The sequence below is a fragment of the Macaca mulatta genome, chromosome 8, assembly GCF_049350105.2.
Source record: "Macaca mulatta isolate MMU2019108-1 chromosome 8, T2T-MMU8v2.0, whole genome shotgun sequence".
NCBI classification, from domain to species: Eukaryota; Metazoa; Chordata; class Mammalia; order Primates; family Cercopithecidae; genus Macaca; species Macaca mulatta.
The window spans coordinates 91,697,458-91,712,766 of NC_133413.1; the positions used below are offsets into that span (position 1 = coordinate 91,697,458).

Consider the following 15,309-nt stretch of genomic DNA (forward strand, 5'->3'; position numbering starts at 1 on the left):
ATCATCAGAGCAAACAGGCAACCTACAGAATGGGAGAAAATTTTTGCAATCTATCCATCTGACAAAGGGCTAATACCCAGAATCTACAGGGAACTTGAACAAATTTACAAGAAAAAAACGAACAACCCCATCAAAAAGTGGGCAAAGGATATGAACAGACACTTCTCAAAAGAAAACATATATGTGGCCAAGAAACATGAAAAAAGCTCATCATCACTGGTCATTAGAGAAATGCAAATCAAAACCACAATGGGATACCATCTCATGCCAGTTAGAATGGTGGTCATTTAAAAGTCAGGAAACAACAGGTGCTGGAGAGGATGCGGAGAAATAGGAATGCTTTTGCACTATTGGTGGGAGTGTAAATTACTTCAACGATTGTGGAAGACAGTGTGGAGATTCCTCAAGGATCTAGAACCAGAAATACCATTTTACCCAGCAATCCCATTACGGGGTATATACCCAAAGGATTATAAATTGTTCTACTATAAAGACACACGCACATGTATGTTTATTGCAGCATTATTTACAATAGCAAAGACTTGGAACCAACTCAAATGCCCATCAATGATAGACTGGATAAAGAAAATGTGGCACATATTCACCATGGAATACTATGCAGCCGTAAAAAAGAATGAGTTCATGTCCTTTGTAGGGAGATGGATGGAGCTGGAAACTATCATTCTCAGCAAACTAACACAGGAACAGAAAACCAAACACCACATGTTCTCACTCATAGGTGGGAGTTAAACAATGGGAACACATGGACACAGGGAAGGGAACATCATACACTAGGGCCTGTCAGGGAGTGGGGGGCAAGGGGAGGGATAGCATTAGAAGAAATATCTAATGTAGATGATAGGTTGTTGGGTGCAGCAAACCACCATGGCACATGTATACGTATGTAACAAACCTGCACGTTCTGCACATGTATCCCAGAACTTAAAGTATAATAAATAAAAAAATAAATAAACGAATAAATATAATAAATAAGAATAATGTAGCACCTGAATAAAAAGACATCAATGGAATTAAAAAGGAAATTCAGAAATAGGTCTAACATAAAAAAGGGAATTTAGCATATAGGAAAGATGTCACCTCAAATCAGTAGATGAGTCTAGCTGAGTGGGGGTGGGGGGGTTTTATGGGCTCATAAGAGAGAAACTGCATGCTGATTGGTTCATGGGTGGCCATGGCGGCCATGGGCGGGCCCAGAAAAAGCGCCATGTGTTTTCACTGTGGCTGTGGATTCCACCATGAACTGACAGCCAGACCCCCAGGTTTCAGGGCATCCTGACTTGAAGGTGGAGCTTTACCAGGGACCCACTCCTTTCCACCTAGGGGCTTGTCTGCCTCCTGCCGCCATCAATCATGCCCTCCATGGCACCTAGGCTGTTTGTGCCAAGGGGTGCCTGCAGGCCTGCGAGAAGTCTCCCTCAGCGCCCCCCTTGGCCTCCCTCCCGTGCTCCTAGGTGCCCAAAGTCTGGAGGGGGCCAAGGCAGTAGGGGGCTGGCATGTTGCACCACCCCAAGCATGCACACACAGCTGGGTCACGACAGCACCCGGCCTAGCCTCAACTCTGCTCCTAAATCAGAGTGGGTGCTGGGAGGAGAGAGACCAGGGACAGGAGCAGGCATGAGCCTGTGGGGGTCGGGGTTTTCCTGGGCCCCCGAGAGCACACGGATGCCTGGGTTCGGAGCCGCAGCTGGGTGGCTGCAGCTGTGCCTGGGAGCACAGGGCTCCCACCTGCCAACTCAGAAGGGGGCAGAGCTCCCGCTTGTGCCCAGCTGCTGCTGGCTGCATGGAACCCACAGTTCTGGCCGCACCTCCCCTGCTGCAGCTGGTGTCTACACAGCAGCCACTCCAGACGGGGCCGCTGCCATCAATACCATCTCGTACCAGTCATAACGGCTATTATTTAGAAGTCAGCCAGGCTCAAAACTGTAACCCTAGCACTTTGGGAGGCCCAGGCAAGATGATCACTTGAGCCCAGAAATTTGAGACCAGCAGGGGCAACATGATGAAACTCCCATCTCTACAAAAACAAACAAACAACAACAAAAAATTAGCTGGGTGTGGTGGCATGGGCCTGCAGTTTCAGCTGCTTGGGAGGCTGTGGTGGGAGAATCACCTCAGCCCAGGAAGTCAAGCTGCAGTGAGCTGTGATTGTGCTACTGTACTCCAGCCTGGGCGTTGGAATGAGACCTTGCCTCAAAAAGGAAAAAAAAAAAAGTCAAAAAAAAAAGAAAAAGAAAGAAAAAGTAAAAAAAAACAATGTTGGCAAGGCTGCAGAGAAAAGGGAATGCGTAGACACTGTTGCTGGGAATGTAAATTAGTTCAGCCACTGTGGAAAGCAGTTTGGAGGTTTCTCAAATAACTTAAAATAGAAATACCATTCTACCCAGCATTCCCATTACTGGTTATACACCCAAAGGAAAATAAATCAATCTACCAAAAAGACATGCATTCATACGTTCATCGCAGCATTATTCACAATAGCAAAGACATGGAATCAACCTGGATGTCCATCAATGGTGGATTGGATAAAGAAAATGTACCACATTTATACCACATGGAATACTAAAAAGCAGCAAAAAAGAATGAAATCACGTCCTTTGCAGTAACATGGATGCAGCTTGAGGTCATTATCCTAAGTGAATTAACACAGGAACAGAAAACCAAATATATGTACTCACTGATAAGTGGGAGCTAAGCATTTGGTACACATGGACAGAAAGATGGGAACAATAGACACCGGGGACTATTAGAGACGGGAGAATTGGAAGGGGGCAATTCTACCTGTTGGATAGCTACCTACTGGTACCTACTGGATACCGTGCTCAGTACCTGGGTGATGGGATCAATCCTACCCCAAACCTCAGCATCATGCAATATACCACTGTAACAAACCTGTACATGTACCTCCTGAACCTAAAATGAAAACATCTATATATCTCTATATATAGTTAGATGATAGATATAGATAAAAGTTGAATATATATATAATGCATGTATATATGTTATGTATGTATGTATGTATTGATGGCATTAATGAGGAGATTCACCATTGCTTACAGAAAAACTTAAGATTTCCATTTGGAAGACAGTGACATTAAATGAACATTTTTTTCTCTTCTCTTTGTGGAAATTATTGAAAAAGCAAGCAAGCAGTATGAAGGGAAAGAAAACACAAAACACCTCAAACTCTATTTCTGGTGCCATTTTTAGTGAAACTAGGAGACAGCTAAAACTCCAGACTCTATAGAAAACCACCAAAAGCACAGAGATTAGAGGAAGAGGCATGTATGTAATACTGTGCAGCAAGATCTCAATAGTGGCAGATCTCGGACAGCAAAACAAATTACTCAAAGATGGGGGAATATTGAGATACCAAACCTAAACTCGGCCATAATGAAAATGGGGTAACCAAATAATAACATGAGGTTGCTAGACCTGCAATAAAGGTTTTTTGTGCAAGTACTTTATTGGAAAGTGTGACCTAGAAAATGAGGATGAAGGATCTATTCCCTTTTTGAAAAAGGAAAACAGAAGAGGGAGAGTCAATACAAAAGAAGAGAAGGTGGAATTAAATGGGGAATCACACAGACTAGCCATCTTTGCAGGAAGTGGTCAATTTCTTTGGCAGTGGAAGAAAAGAAAGGCTTTATATTTTTAAAACAACAACAACAGCAACAAAACACAAAAAACCAATGACTGCCTATTTCCACAACCTGGGGAGAAATAAGAACTCATTGTACTGAATCACAAGAAAAATTGAAACTAGCCTGATACAGAATTTGTGGCCATATTCTAACTATTACAGACACTCTATCCTATTCTCTGTTCAAATATTTGCCACTCTGCTCAGATCTCCTAGCTTTTCATATATTCCTACATTTAGAAGATAAATGGTCTCTAACTTTACAGAGAAAATGGATGAGCTTAGGCAAAAATTACTTCCCTCTCCTACTCCCATCTGGCAACTAGTTTATGGTAGATGGAGCCTTCCCATTCCCAAATATTGACCCATCCCCACCAAATCAGCTATTCTGGTACTTGTCCTTCTATTGTTTATTCCAGGGTCAGTAAAGGTGCAGCTCTTCTTCCTGAAAAATGCTGATCCCTTTACCCTCATGGCTAATTTCTTCCCCTACTGTTTCTTCAGAGACCTTACATCATCTTTTAAGTTCTACGCCACTTTGTAAACATGCTGATATGTTTTTCATCTTTTGAAAAATACCCCTCCAACTTCTACCCTATCTTTTACTTTTAGTCATCTAAAAATATTTTCAAAGATATCATGACTTACTGTTTCATTTTCTTTACTTTCTAAACCCATCTCAATTCATATTATCTGGCATTTACACCAGTTCTCCAAAGAACAATAAGCTTTGACCAAGGTCATCCATGACTTCCTAGTTGTTTAATAGATTTGCTTGATTCATCACTGGAAGCTCCTTTACAATGTCCTTCACTAATTTCTTTTTTTCTATTAATGTCTTAGGTGTTGGTTTAAATTATCACCTTTGCCTATGACTACAACAATATGACCTTATATGGGATATGCAGTGCATAACATTGTGATGGTCATATTATCTCTCATTTGCTCCAGACTCATTTCTAACTCTCAAATAGACATCTCCTCCAGGACATTCTATCAGCAATATATGATTTCTATATTGCTGCACAATAAGCAATTTCAAAATGCAGTATCTTAAACAATTATTTCCTTGCTCATGATTCTGCAATTTGGTTGGATGATTCTTCTTCTTGTATTTCCTCAGGTGGCTATAGGAAATTAGTGTGTTTCATATCTCAGTCCTCAGCTCAGAAGGCTGGAATGGCTGAGCCTCTTTTTGTCTAGGTGGTGTCTTGTCCAGGCTAACTTGGAATTCTTCATTTGGTGGTCACAATGTTCAAAGAGGATGAGAGTGAAAACTGCAAGACCACTTGTGACTGAGACTTGCCAGTCACATATCACTTCTACCATGAGACCTGCTATATTTCATAGAGTGGGGAAGCAGACTTGTGTTAGGCCATTCTTGCTTTGCTATAAAGGGATACCTGAGACTGGGTAATTTATAAAGAAAAGAGGTTTAATTGGCTCATGGTTTTGCAGGCTGTACAAGCATGAAGCTGGCATCTGCTCAGCTTCTGGGGAGGCTTCAGGGAGCTTTTACTCACGGCAGAAGGTGAAGCAGGAGCAGGCATGTAGGCATATGACATGGCCAGAGCAGGAGCAAGGGGGTGGGGAGGTGACACACTTTTAAACAAGCAGATCCCATGAGAACTCATTCACTATCGCAAAGACAGCTCCAAGCCATGAAGAATCCTCTGCCAAGACCTAAACACCTCCTACCAAGTCCCACCCCAACATTGGAGATTACATCTCAACTTGAGATTTGGGGAGGGACGGATATCCAAACCGTATAGTTCCTCTCCTGGCCCCCACAAATCTCATGTCCTTCTCACATTGCAAAATGCAGTCATGCCTTCCCAATAATCCCCCAAAGTCTTAATTTATTCCAATATTAACTCAAAACGCCAAAAAGCCCAAAGTCTCACCTGAGACAAAGCAAGCCCCTTCCACCCATGAGCCTGTAAAATACAAATCAAATTATTTACTTCTAAGATACAATGGGAGTATAGGTATTAGATAAGCATTCCTCACCCCAAAATAGAGAAATCAACTAAAAGAAAGGGGCTATAGGCTCCATGCAAGTTCAAAACGCAGCAGGGCAGTCAAAATCTTACAGCTCCAAATAATCTCCTTTGACTCCATGTACCAAATCCAGGACACACTGGTGCAAAGGGTCGGCTGCCAAGGCCTTGGGCGGTCTGCCTCAGTGACTTTGTTGGGTGCAGCCCCCTTGGCTGCTGTCATATGTTGGAGTTGAGTGCCTGTGGCTTTTTCAGGTGCAAGGTGCCAGATGCCATGGATCTACCATTCTGGGGTCTGGAGGACGGTGGCCTCCTTCCACCAGCTCCACTAGGTAGTGCCCCATGGGGACTCTGTGCAGGGCCTCCAACTCCACATTTCCCCTCTACACTGCCCTAGTAAATGTTCTTTGTGAGGTCTCTGTCCCACAGCAGGCTTCTGCCTGGGCACCCAGGCTTCTTCATACATCCTCTTAAATCTAGATGGAGGCTACAATGCTTCCTTTACTCTTGCACTTTGTGCACTTACAGGTTTAACATCACGTGGAAGCCACCAAGGCTTATGGCTTGCACCCTCTGAAGCAGCAGCCCCAGCTATATCTGTGCCCCTTTGAGCCAAGACTGGAGCCAGAGCAGCCAGGATGTGGGGAGTAGTATCTTGAGGCTGAACAAGGAAACAGGGCATGGACCTGGCCCACAAAACAACTCAGTCCTCCTAGGCCTCAAAGCCTGTGATGGGAGGGGCTGCTTCAGAGATCTATGAAACACCTTCGAGGCCTTTTCCACATTGTCTTGGCTGTCAGCACTTAGCTCCTTCTTAGTTAGGCAAAGCTCTCTAGCAAGTGGTTGCTCCACAGCCTGCTTGAATTCCTCTCATGAAAAAGAATTTTCTTTCTCTGTTACATAGCCAGGCTACAGATTTTCCAAACTTTTGTGCTCTGTTTCCTGTTTAAATATAAATTCCAACTGTAAGTCATTTCTTTGCTCCCACATTTGAGCATAGGTTGTTAGAAGCACCCAGGCCACATCTTGAACACTTCTGCTTAGAAATTGTTTCCATCAGGTACCCTAAGTCATCACTCTTAAGTTTAAACTTCCACAGATCTCTTGTACATGGGCAGAATACAGCCAATCTCTTTGCTAATGCATAGCACGGGTGATCTTTGCTCCTGTTCCCAGTAAATTCCTCTTTTCCATCTGAGGCCTTGGCAGCCTGGCCTTCACTGTCTATGGCACTATCAGCATTTTGGTCATAACCATTTAACCAGTCTCTAAGAAATTCCAAACTTGCCCTCACCTTCTTTTCTTCTGAGTCTTCCAAACTCTTTCAACCTCTCCCTGTCACCAGTTCCAAAGCTGCTTCCACATTTTCAGGTATCTTTAAAGTGATGCCTCTCCCAGTACCAATTTTCTGTTCTAGGCCATTCTTTCATTGCTATAAAGGAATGCCTGAGGCTGAGTAATTTATAAAGTAAAGAAGTTTTTTTGGTTCATGGTTTTTCAGGCTGTACAAGCGTGGTGCCAGCATCTGCTCAGCTTCTGGGAAGGCCTTGGGGAGCTTTAATTCATGGTGGAGTGTAAAGTGGAAGCAGGCACGTCATATGGCCAGAGCAGGAGCGAGAGGGAGTGGGAGGTGACACTTTTAAACAACCAAATCTCATGAAAATCCACTCAACACTGTGAGAACAGCACCAAGCCATAGGGGTTCTTCCCTTAAGACCTAAATGCTTCCCACTAGGTCCCACCTCCAACACTGGATTTGGGCAGGGATAAATATCCAAATTATACCAAGAATCTTTTTTTTTTTTTTTTTTTTTTTTTTTTTTTTTTTTGCAGTTTTGCAAAGAAAAACTGCAAAGATTTTATGGCCACGTTTAAATTGCCACAGACACTTTATACTCAAAATGCCCCTAACTGATTTGCTAAATTTTCTGTTTAAATTCACATGGTCTCCCCAGCCAGAAATCCAATAGCAATTATTGACAACCCTCCTTTACTTACCAAGTGAAATTGGTCTCCAGATTCTGTCAATTCTGTCATTATACGTTCTCTTGAATCTGTTGTTTCCTCTCCATCCCCTTACCTTCATAATGTCTTGTATGCAGCTTCAAACTAAAACTCCAATTTGGCCTCTGTAATTATTCTCAATATTGGTGTTACAGTGATCGTTCTAAAGGGCAAAATGATCATAATACATTGTAGTGAAAACATACCTTTTTTTTAGAAAATTATTTTTGTTGTCTAGCATCTGAACCTCGTTCCCTGGTTGACTTATTTTGCCTCTTGTTTTTGAAGGTAAAAAGAATTGTCACTGTTTTTTCAGTCTCTTGCAGCTGAGGTGCATAACACGTGCTAGCCCAATCAGACATGCCTGCTATAGATTTAGAATCCAAAGCAAAAAGTGGCAGCAATATCCAGTCTCCAAGGTAATAGTGTCAGGAGTGGCCTCCAGAGTCTAGTGCTGGAGGCAGCACTGGTGGTAGTTCCAGTGTCCAGAGGTCAGATGTAGAGCTTCAGTCTCTTGCCCAACCAGTTTTACGTCATGATCCAGCTGCCTTTTGTTCCTGGCTATTTTCTGAGCCCGGTTCTCTGACTTGTAGATGAATCTGTGTTCCACCCAATAGCTTTTCAATATATTGTTTTCCTTTTCTTCTTAATTTGACCAGAGTATTTCTGCTGCTTGCAACTCAGAACTCTGCCTCATACATTCTTTCTTCAAAATTTTTAATGGATCCTTCCCGAACTAATATTCAGAAAACATTTTTGAATGAATTATTGAACTTCGTTTCTGACTTCCAGTAGTGTGCAATTTATGGAGGGAGGAGACACTCATACAAATGAAAAAAAATCCATAATGTTATTGTCAGTATTTTAGAGTTGGATAAATCATAATGGCTAGATGTAGTGCTCTTTGGGCAGATATGCTATGTTGTTGCTGTTAGAGAAGTACCATTGTGGGCTAGGCCCTTAGGACTAGCATTTAAGAAATTTCTGGGACATATAAAACAAGTTCAGTTTTAAGAGAAATACAGTAATTTCCACTCTTACTAATAAAATGTTGTATAGAAAGTATCATTTAATCAGTTAAGCATGATCACAATATGGAACAATGGCAAAGGAAACAATGCAGGCGGTGCCACTTTCTATTCTAAATCACAACAGATTTATGCTGACCTAATCATGTAGGCACTATTTGGGTAGAGCTGGCTTATTAATGACCAACAGGCATTCATAATTCCAGATGGAATTATGAGATTTCTAGAGACTTGCAGAAATGTTATTCTATTTCAGCTGATTCATGTTGAGCTAGGTCTTCATTCGTTGAAAGCACAAAGACATACACTATTTACTGCTAAATGAATGCAACAAGAAGCAAGTATAATAGTGGTTTAGATAACTTGTATAGATAATATCTTAATTTCATATTAATATTTCTTGTCCATTTATTATACTTTTGAATACATATACTGGCAATATTTTGTGAACCAGAGAGAACAAAGAAAATCTATTAGAGAGGTGAGACTTGAGTTGGGTTGTGAAACATGGCAAAGATTTAAATATTGTGAATATGTAGCGAGACTAAGGAGGTCATTAACAAGTGGAGAGTGAACTGGACAAGAAGTATGGAGGTGGAACTATGATTGACATGCTAGGATGGCAGTAAAATTCCAGCTTAGTTCACAAGGATTAAAATAATGCTGTAGTTGGAGAAGGGGTTGGGAAAGGTAAAATTAAGGATAAAGAATTGCCATTGAAAATTTCTCAGTGAAAGAAGAAGAATGTAATGTCTAGAAGGATAAATTTGACAGTTGTGTGCAATGACAGATGGAAGGTCATGAACTAATATTATTTTATTAGTGTTGGAGGTCAAGAAGAATAAATGTAGTGGTTACTATTATTATCACCTCAGGGGGTTACTGTAATGATCACTTCACAAGCAAGTGGTTGTGAATCAGGTAATAGAAATGAACAGAAATAGAAGATTTTAAAGACATTGTGAAGCATAAATTCACAGAATTTAACAATAAGAAGCCAATGGAAAATAAGTGAAGAGTTGGAGAATTAGTTTGATGGTTTATCGCTGGGGAGAAGAAGAGTCCCACTAATAGATATGAAGTCAGAAGAGGACAATCAATTTTAAAGACAAGAAGACAAATCCAGTTGCAGCTATGTTGACTTTGAGCACCCATGTGGAAACGCTCAAGTGCCATTTGTATATTGTACCTTAGGAGAGACATTCAGGGCTGGAAAAAAAAAGATTTGAAAACCATCCTCATAGAGAAGATGAGTTGATATGGGATGAATGAACCAAGAGAATAAAAAGTAGATCTCTTGGAAGGGACCAATCATAAGAGATAAAAGGAGAAAGAAAGCAGAAGGGATTGAGAAAGAGCTCTCTGAAAAGATGGTGGAAAAGTGAAAATAAAACCTGGATTTGAAGGGCTGCGGAGAGGTAGGTTAATAATATCAAGTGCTATTCCAGCTTGTAAGCATCCTTGGAATTATTGCATTTATATCTGTATTAATTTATATCTATTGATACATAACAAAATATTTAAAAGCAAAAATACACATTTGCCATATCACGCAGTTTCTGTGGATTAGGAATTCAGGAGTGGCTTAGTTGCATGATTTTGGTTTAGGGTATCTGGTGAGTTTGCAATCAAGATGGCGGCTGAAGCTGCAGTTATTTGAAGGACTGTCCAGGGCTGAAGGTTTTGCTTCTAAGATGACTCACTCTACATGTGTAGAAAGTTCGTGTCAGCTGTTGGCAGAAAGCAGTTTCTCTTCATATGTGTCCTTCCATAGGCTACTTAAGTGTCCGTGCAGCATGACAGCAGGAGTCTTTCAGAGTAACAGGAGAGAGAAACCAGGAGAAAAGCGATAGTATCTTTTATGACCTAGCCTCAGAAGTCCCACTCCCATCATTTTTGCAATATCCTACTGGATGGATAAGCACAGGGTATAACCTCAATGAAATGTTGTCCATTTTGAGGATACTATAAATTTTATCATCCATACTGGACCAGAACACATACTATTCTCTTGCAAAACTGGTCAAAGGTTACCATCATTAATTAAGGGGTAGAACTAGATGTTGATATCTGACCCCACTGTGTATATAGTCTTAGTAGTTTGCTATATATAAAAACAAAGAGTAAAATATATATGATTCTTATCTCAATGAGTTTAGTCAGGTCTATTCAATATGGGAGAGGACTACACAAGGGTATGAAAACCAGGAGGTCAGGATCACTGGGTGCCATCTTGGAGGCTGGCTACACAACATGCTTCTTCCTGTTACCAATCAGGAACTTAGAAATATTTAGGCTTTTCTATAAAACTATTGACTTCTGGCAAATCAAATTGATGGAAGACTTTTGGAAATAATGAGACTAATATATTTTTTATAATGAATTCTTTTCTTCTTTCCAGTCCATTAGACTTCATTGTCAATACATGCGCTGGAACTTGTAACTTGGATTACAGTATTATGAAATAATTGGTGAAATCCACCAAGGTCAGTAATCATACACTAAAATTGTCCTTCTTAATGAGACATTTAATGTAAAGCAGATGGATTAGTGATGTTTTCAGGCTCATTTGTTGAGTATTAATTCTTGCTTTCCTTGTCTTCCTAACAGTGTGAATGTAATCTGCTTTAAAACTGCATTGATTTTTTTATTATAATTTTATATTTAACCTTTTATAATTTGTAAAGTTTCTTCCCATATGATTAGTAGGTAAGGTCTCCATTAATTAGTTAAGAAATCAATTGAACTAATATTTAGTGAAAACACAGATGGCATTTTCAAAATAGTCCATGGTTCTCAAATTTGAATGTGCAGAGGAATCGTCCAAAAAGTTTATTTACAAATATAGTTGTCAGGGCCCCACCCTTAGAAACTAATTCATTAGGTCTGACATTGGACCTTGGAATGAGAATTTCAAACAAGTAGTCAAGATGATTCTGAAACAGGTGAGCTACAAGATGACAGAGAGCTGCATTATCATGCAAAACGTTCGTTAACATACTGTTAATATCTAACATCTTGCAGAACAAATTAATAGAATGAACGACTCCTGAGAAAAGGAGCTATCAAACATTAGTTCATAAAGGATATTCTTTAAGCAAATAGATAAGACTTGAACTTTCTGTGGTTAGTAGTAAAGGCCTGAAGAAAGAAGAGATAGTATGCAAAACAGCAAGCTACAGAGATAATAATAGCATTTCCTTCCTCTTGTCAGGATTAAGAGATTTAACGTGAATGAAGTGCCCATAACAGTAATAGGCACAGGGTATAACCTCAATAAGATGTTGTTGATTATGAGGATACTATAAATGTTATCATTCAGACTGGACCAGAACGCACACTATTCTCTTGCAAAACTGGTGAAAGGTTACCATCATTAATTAATGAGTAGAACTAAATATTGATATACGACCCTACTGTGTATATAGTCTTAGTAGTTTGCTATATATAAAAACAAAGAGTAAAATGTGTATGATTCTTATCTCAATGAGTTCAGACAGTCTCAAATAATATCTAGATGCTGCAAGTTAAAAAACACAAACAAAAAAACCCAAAAAAACCTTCTGTGTTAGTTTCCTGGTGTTGCTGTCAAAAAGTACTTATAAACGGAGTAGCGTAAACAACAGAATTTAATTTTCTCCCAATTCTGGAGGCCAGAAGTTTGAGATCAAGGTGTCAGCAGAATATGTTCTTTCTGAAGGCCATGAGGGAGACACCTGTTCTAGATCTCCCTTTGGCTTGCATATGGCTGTCTTCTACCTGTATCTTCACATTGTCTTCCTTCTATACCAGTTTGAATCCTAATATCCTCTTCTTATAAGGACACTGGTCATATTAGATTAGGATGCACCTGAATGACTTCATTTTTACCTAGATTACCTCTGTTAATATCCTACCTCTAAATAAGGTCTGATGTAATGGGGATTAGGACTTCAACATGTGAATTTTGGAAGGGACATGCTTGAACTCATAAGAACCTCTTTCGAGTCTCTTTGCAAAGCCACATTTTTTTTGTTTTTTTGTTATTTAGTTTTTATTTCATAATCATAAACTTAACTCAACTCTGCAATCCAGCTAGGCATGGGAGGGAACAAGGAAAACATGGAACCCAAAGGGAACTGCAGCGAGAGCACAAAGATTCTAGGATACTGCGAGCAAATGGGGTGGAGGGGTGCTTCCTGAGCTGCAGAAGGAATGGTCTGGTGGTTAAGATGAAACACAAGTCAAACTTATTTGAGTTGTCCACAGTCAGCAATGGTGATCTTCTTGCTGGTCTTGCCATTCCTGGACCCAAAGCGCTCCATGGCCTCCACAATATTCATGCCTTCTTTCACTTTGCCAAAGACCACATGCTTTCCATCCAACCACTCAGTCTTGGCAGTGCAGATGAAAAACTGGGAACCATTTGTGTTGGGTCCGGCATTTGCCATGAACAAGATGCCAGGACCTGTATGCTTTAGGATGAAGTTCTCATCTTCAAATTTCTCCCCATAGATGGACTTGCCACCAATGCCATTATGGCGTGTGAAGTCACCACCCTGGAATAATTCTGTGAAAGCAGGAAGCCTTATAACCAAATCCTTTCTCTCCAGTGCTCAGAGCACGAAAATTTTCTGCTGTCTTTGGAAACTTGTCTGCAAACAGCTCGAAGGAGACACGGCCCAAGGGCTGGCTGTCGATGGCAATGTTGAAGAACACGGTTGGGTTGACCATGGCTAATAGTACAGGGTTTTCCTCGGCGGCGGTGTCTGCAAAGCTGCAAAACCACATTTTATTTGGGATTGGGATTCAGAATCTGTAGTAAGTAGTTTAGACTATGATACACACACACACACACACACACACACACACACACACACAGAGGCAGGATGGGCAAAGATCACTCTTCCCATAGACTGCTTTTGCAATAAAACTTTTTCATGGTGGGAGGAGTATGGTGGAATTGGGATTGTGAGCAGTATAAAGGGGTGAAACACCTTGTTTTTGCCCTTGAGGAGCTTATACTCAGAGGGCACCTAAAAAATACATGTGTGGGAAAACATGAAATAACAGGGCACAAATGTCTGCTGGTTGAGTTGAATTTAGCTTAGAATGTGACCAAACTGAATGAATAATTATTTGGGTGGTTCAGAGGAGATGCTCAACAAATGGTATCCACTCTCACTTTAATACTATGCTAACCTGGTATTCTTCCGGAAAGACTTTACATGAAACAAGTAAGAGTGGGCTATAAGCACAGAGAAATGGCCTAGTACAGTAAAACTAATAGAGCATGTTTGTCTGGTATTGGTTATTTTGTTTATAATCTTGAGCAGTAGCAACTAAGTGCTTAATCAACTTTACTTTTAAAGTAAATAACATTATAAAGCTTTCCCTCATTATTTTCTTCATTTCTAACTTTTTATCTTATTAAATATTGTCATTTTATTATACACAATTTTGTAAATCCTCTCTATCTTTTGGAACAAGATGGGATATAAATACAGTAAAGCGTTCTGAAGGGACTGATTTATTTTGTTTGCCACAGAAAAATACTTTGTATGTCAAGCCAGCTTTCAAAAGCTTGAAACTGTAAATAGGAAATATAAGCAAAGGAAAGGTCAAATAATGGGTAAAACTAAATCATGTAATTTAGATAGGATTCTCTTTTTTTATAAGAGAGTGAAATTGTGTCAATTTAGCCAATTGTAGATTTAATAAGAGAAAAGGTCTCAGATCCATAGCTGCATGTAATAAACTAAAACAGAAGCTAATAACGTGATTTATGGGATTCCTCTTGATCCTGACATTTCATTATTTTTATACAGAAATAGCATTTCAAGTACAGGTTTTTAGCATTTTGTTTCCTCATCTTGTTCTCAAATATATATACTGAAAACCATCTTGTTTTATAATTTTCTGACTTCCATCAGGAAAATAGTTGTACCATAAATAAAATTCTTGATCTATTTTCAATTGTGTTTCTCTACAAATCTTTTTTAAGGTCTGGGGGAAAGTGGTGCAAATATGAAACCCAGGACTTAAAGCCACTTCTTACAAATTGTACACACGCAGACACACACACACATAAACCATTTCACTAAATTGGTATATGCAGTTTTAAAAGAGATAACAGAATTAAAGTGATATGGATTTATGCTTCGTTTTCAACTGAGTTTTTATTTGTGTGTAGAAAATTCAATTGTATTTTGAACCAATACAATTACTTAACTAGAGAACAAAGTGTCACTTGTAGCAGAACACTTTTATTAACAGGGTTTTTCTTCACTGACTAATTAGTTTTTGCTTAATGTAGGATCTCATCATAAGTGATACAAGGCATAGAATTTTTTAAAAGATGAAGAATTTTTTTGTGTGTGTGTGTGGCAAAAATCTCTGGCTTGTGTATTATGTCTCGGCTAAAAACTCATCATATGCTCTGACTCCTACCTAGTCCGCTACTTCAGGATAGTCGCTGTAGTCAGCTGGACCTGGGCTTAAATCTCTGCTTTGACATGGAGTTAGAAGGGGGTACTTTTATCTTTTTAAGACTTATTTTCCCCATCTGTAAAATGGAGATAACAATCTCCATTTTATAGGATTTAGGCATTACTGCTCATAGCATTTACTTTCTGAA

The 15,309-nt window shown here is 39.8% G+C and overlaps 1 pseudogene; it reads right to left on the minus strand.

Moving 5' to 3' along the window:
- Nucleotides 1–12,617: 12,617 nt before the first annotated feature.
- On the minus strand, nucleotides 12,618–14,718 carry LOC144330810 (peptidyl-prolyl cis-trans isomerase A pseudogene; annotated as a pseudogene).
- Between the last annotated feature and the right edge of the window lie 591 nt (nucleotides 14,719–15,309).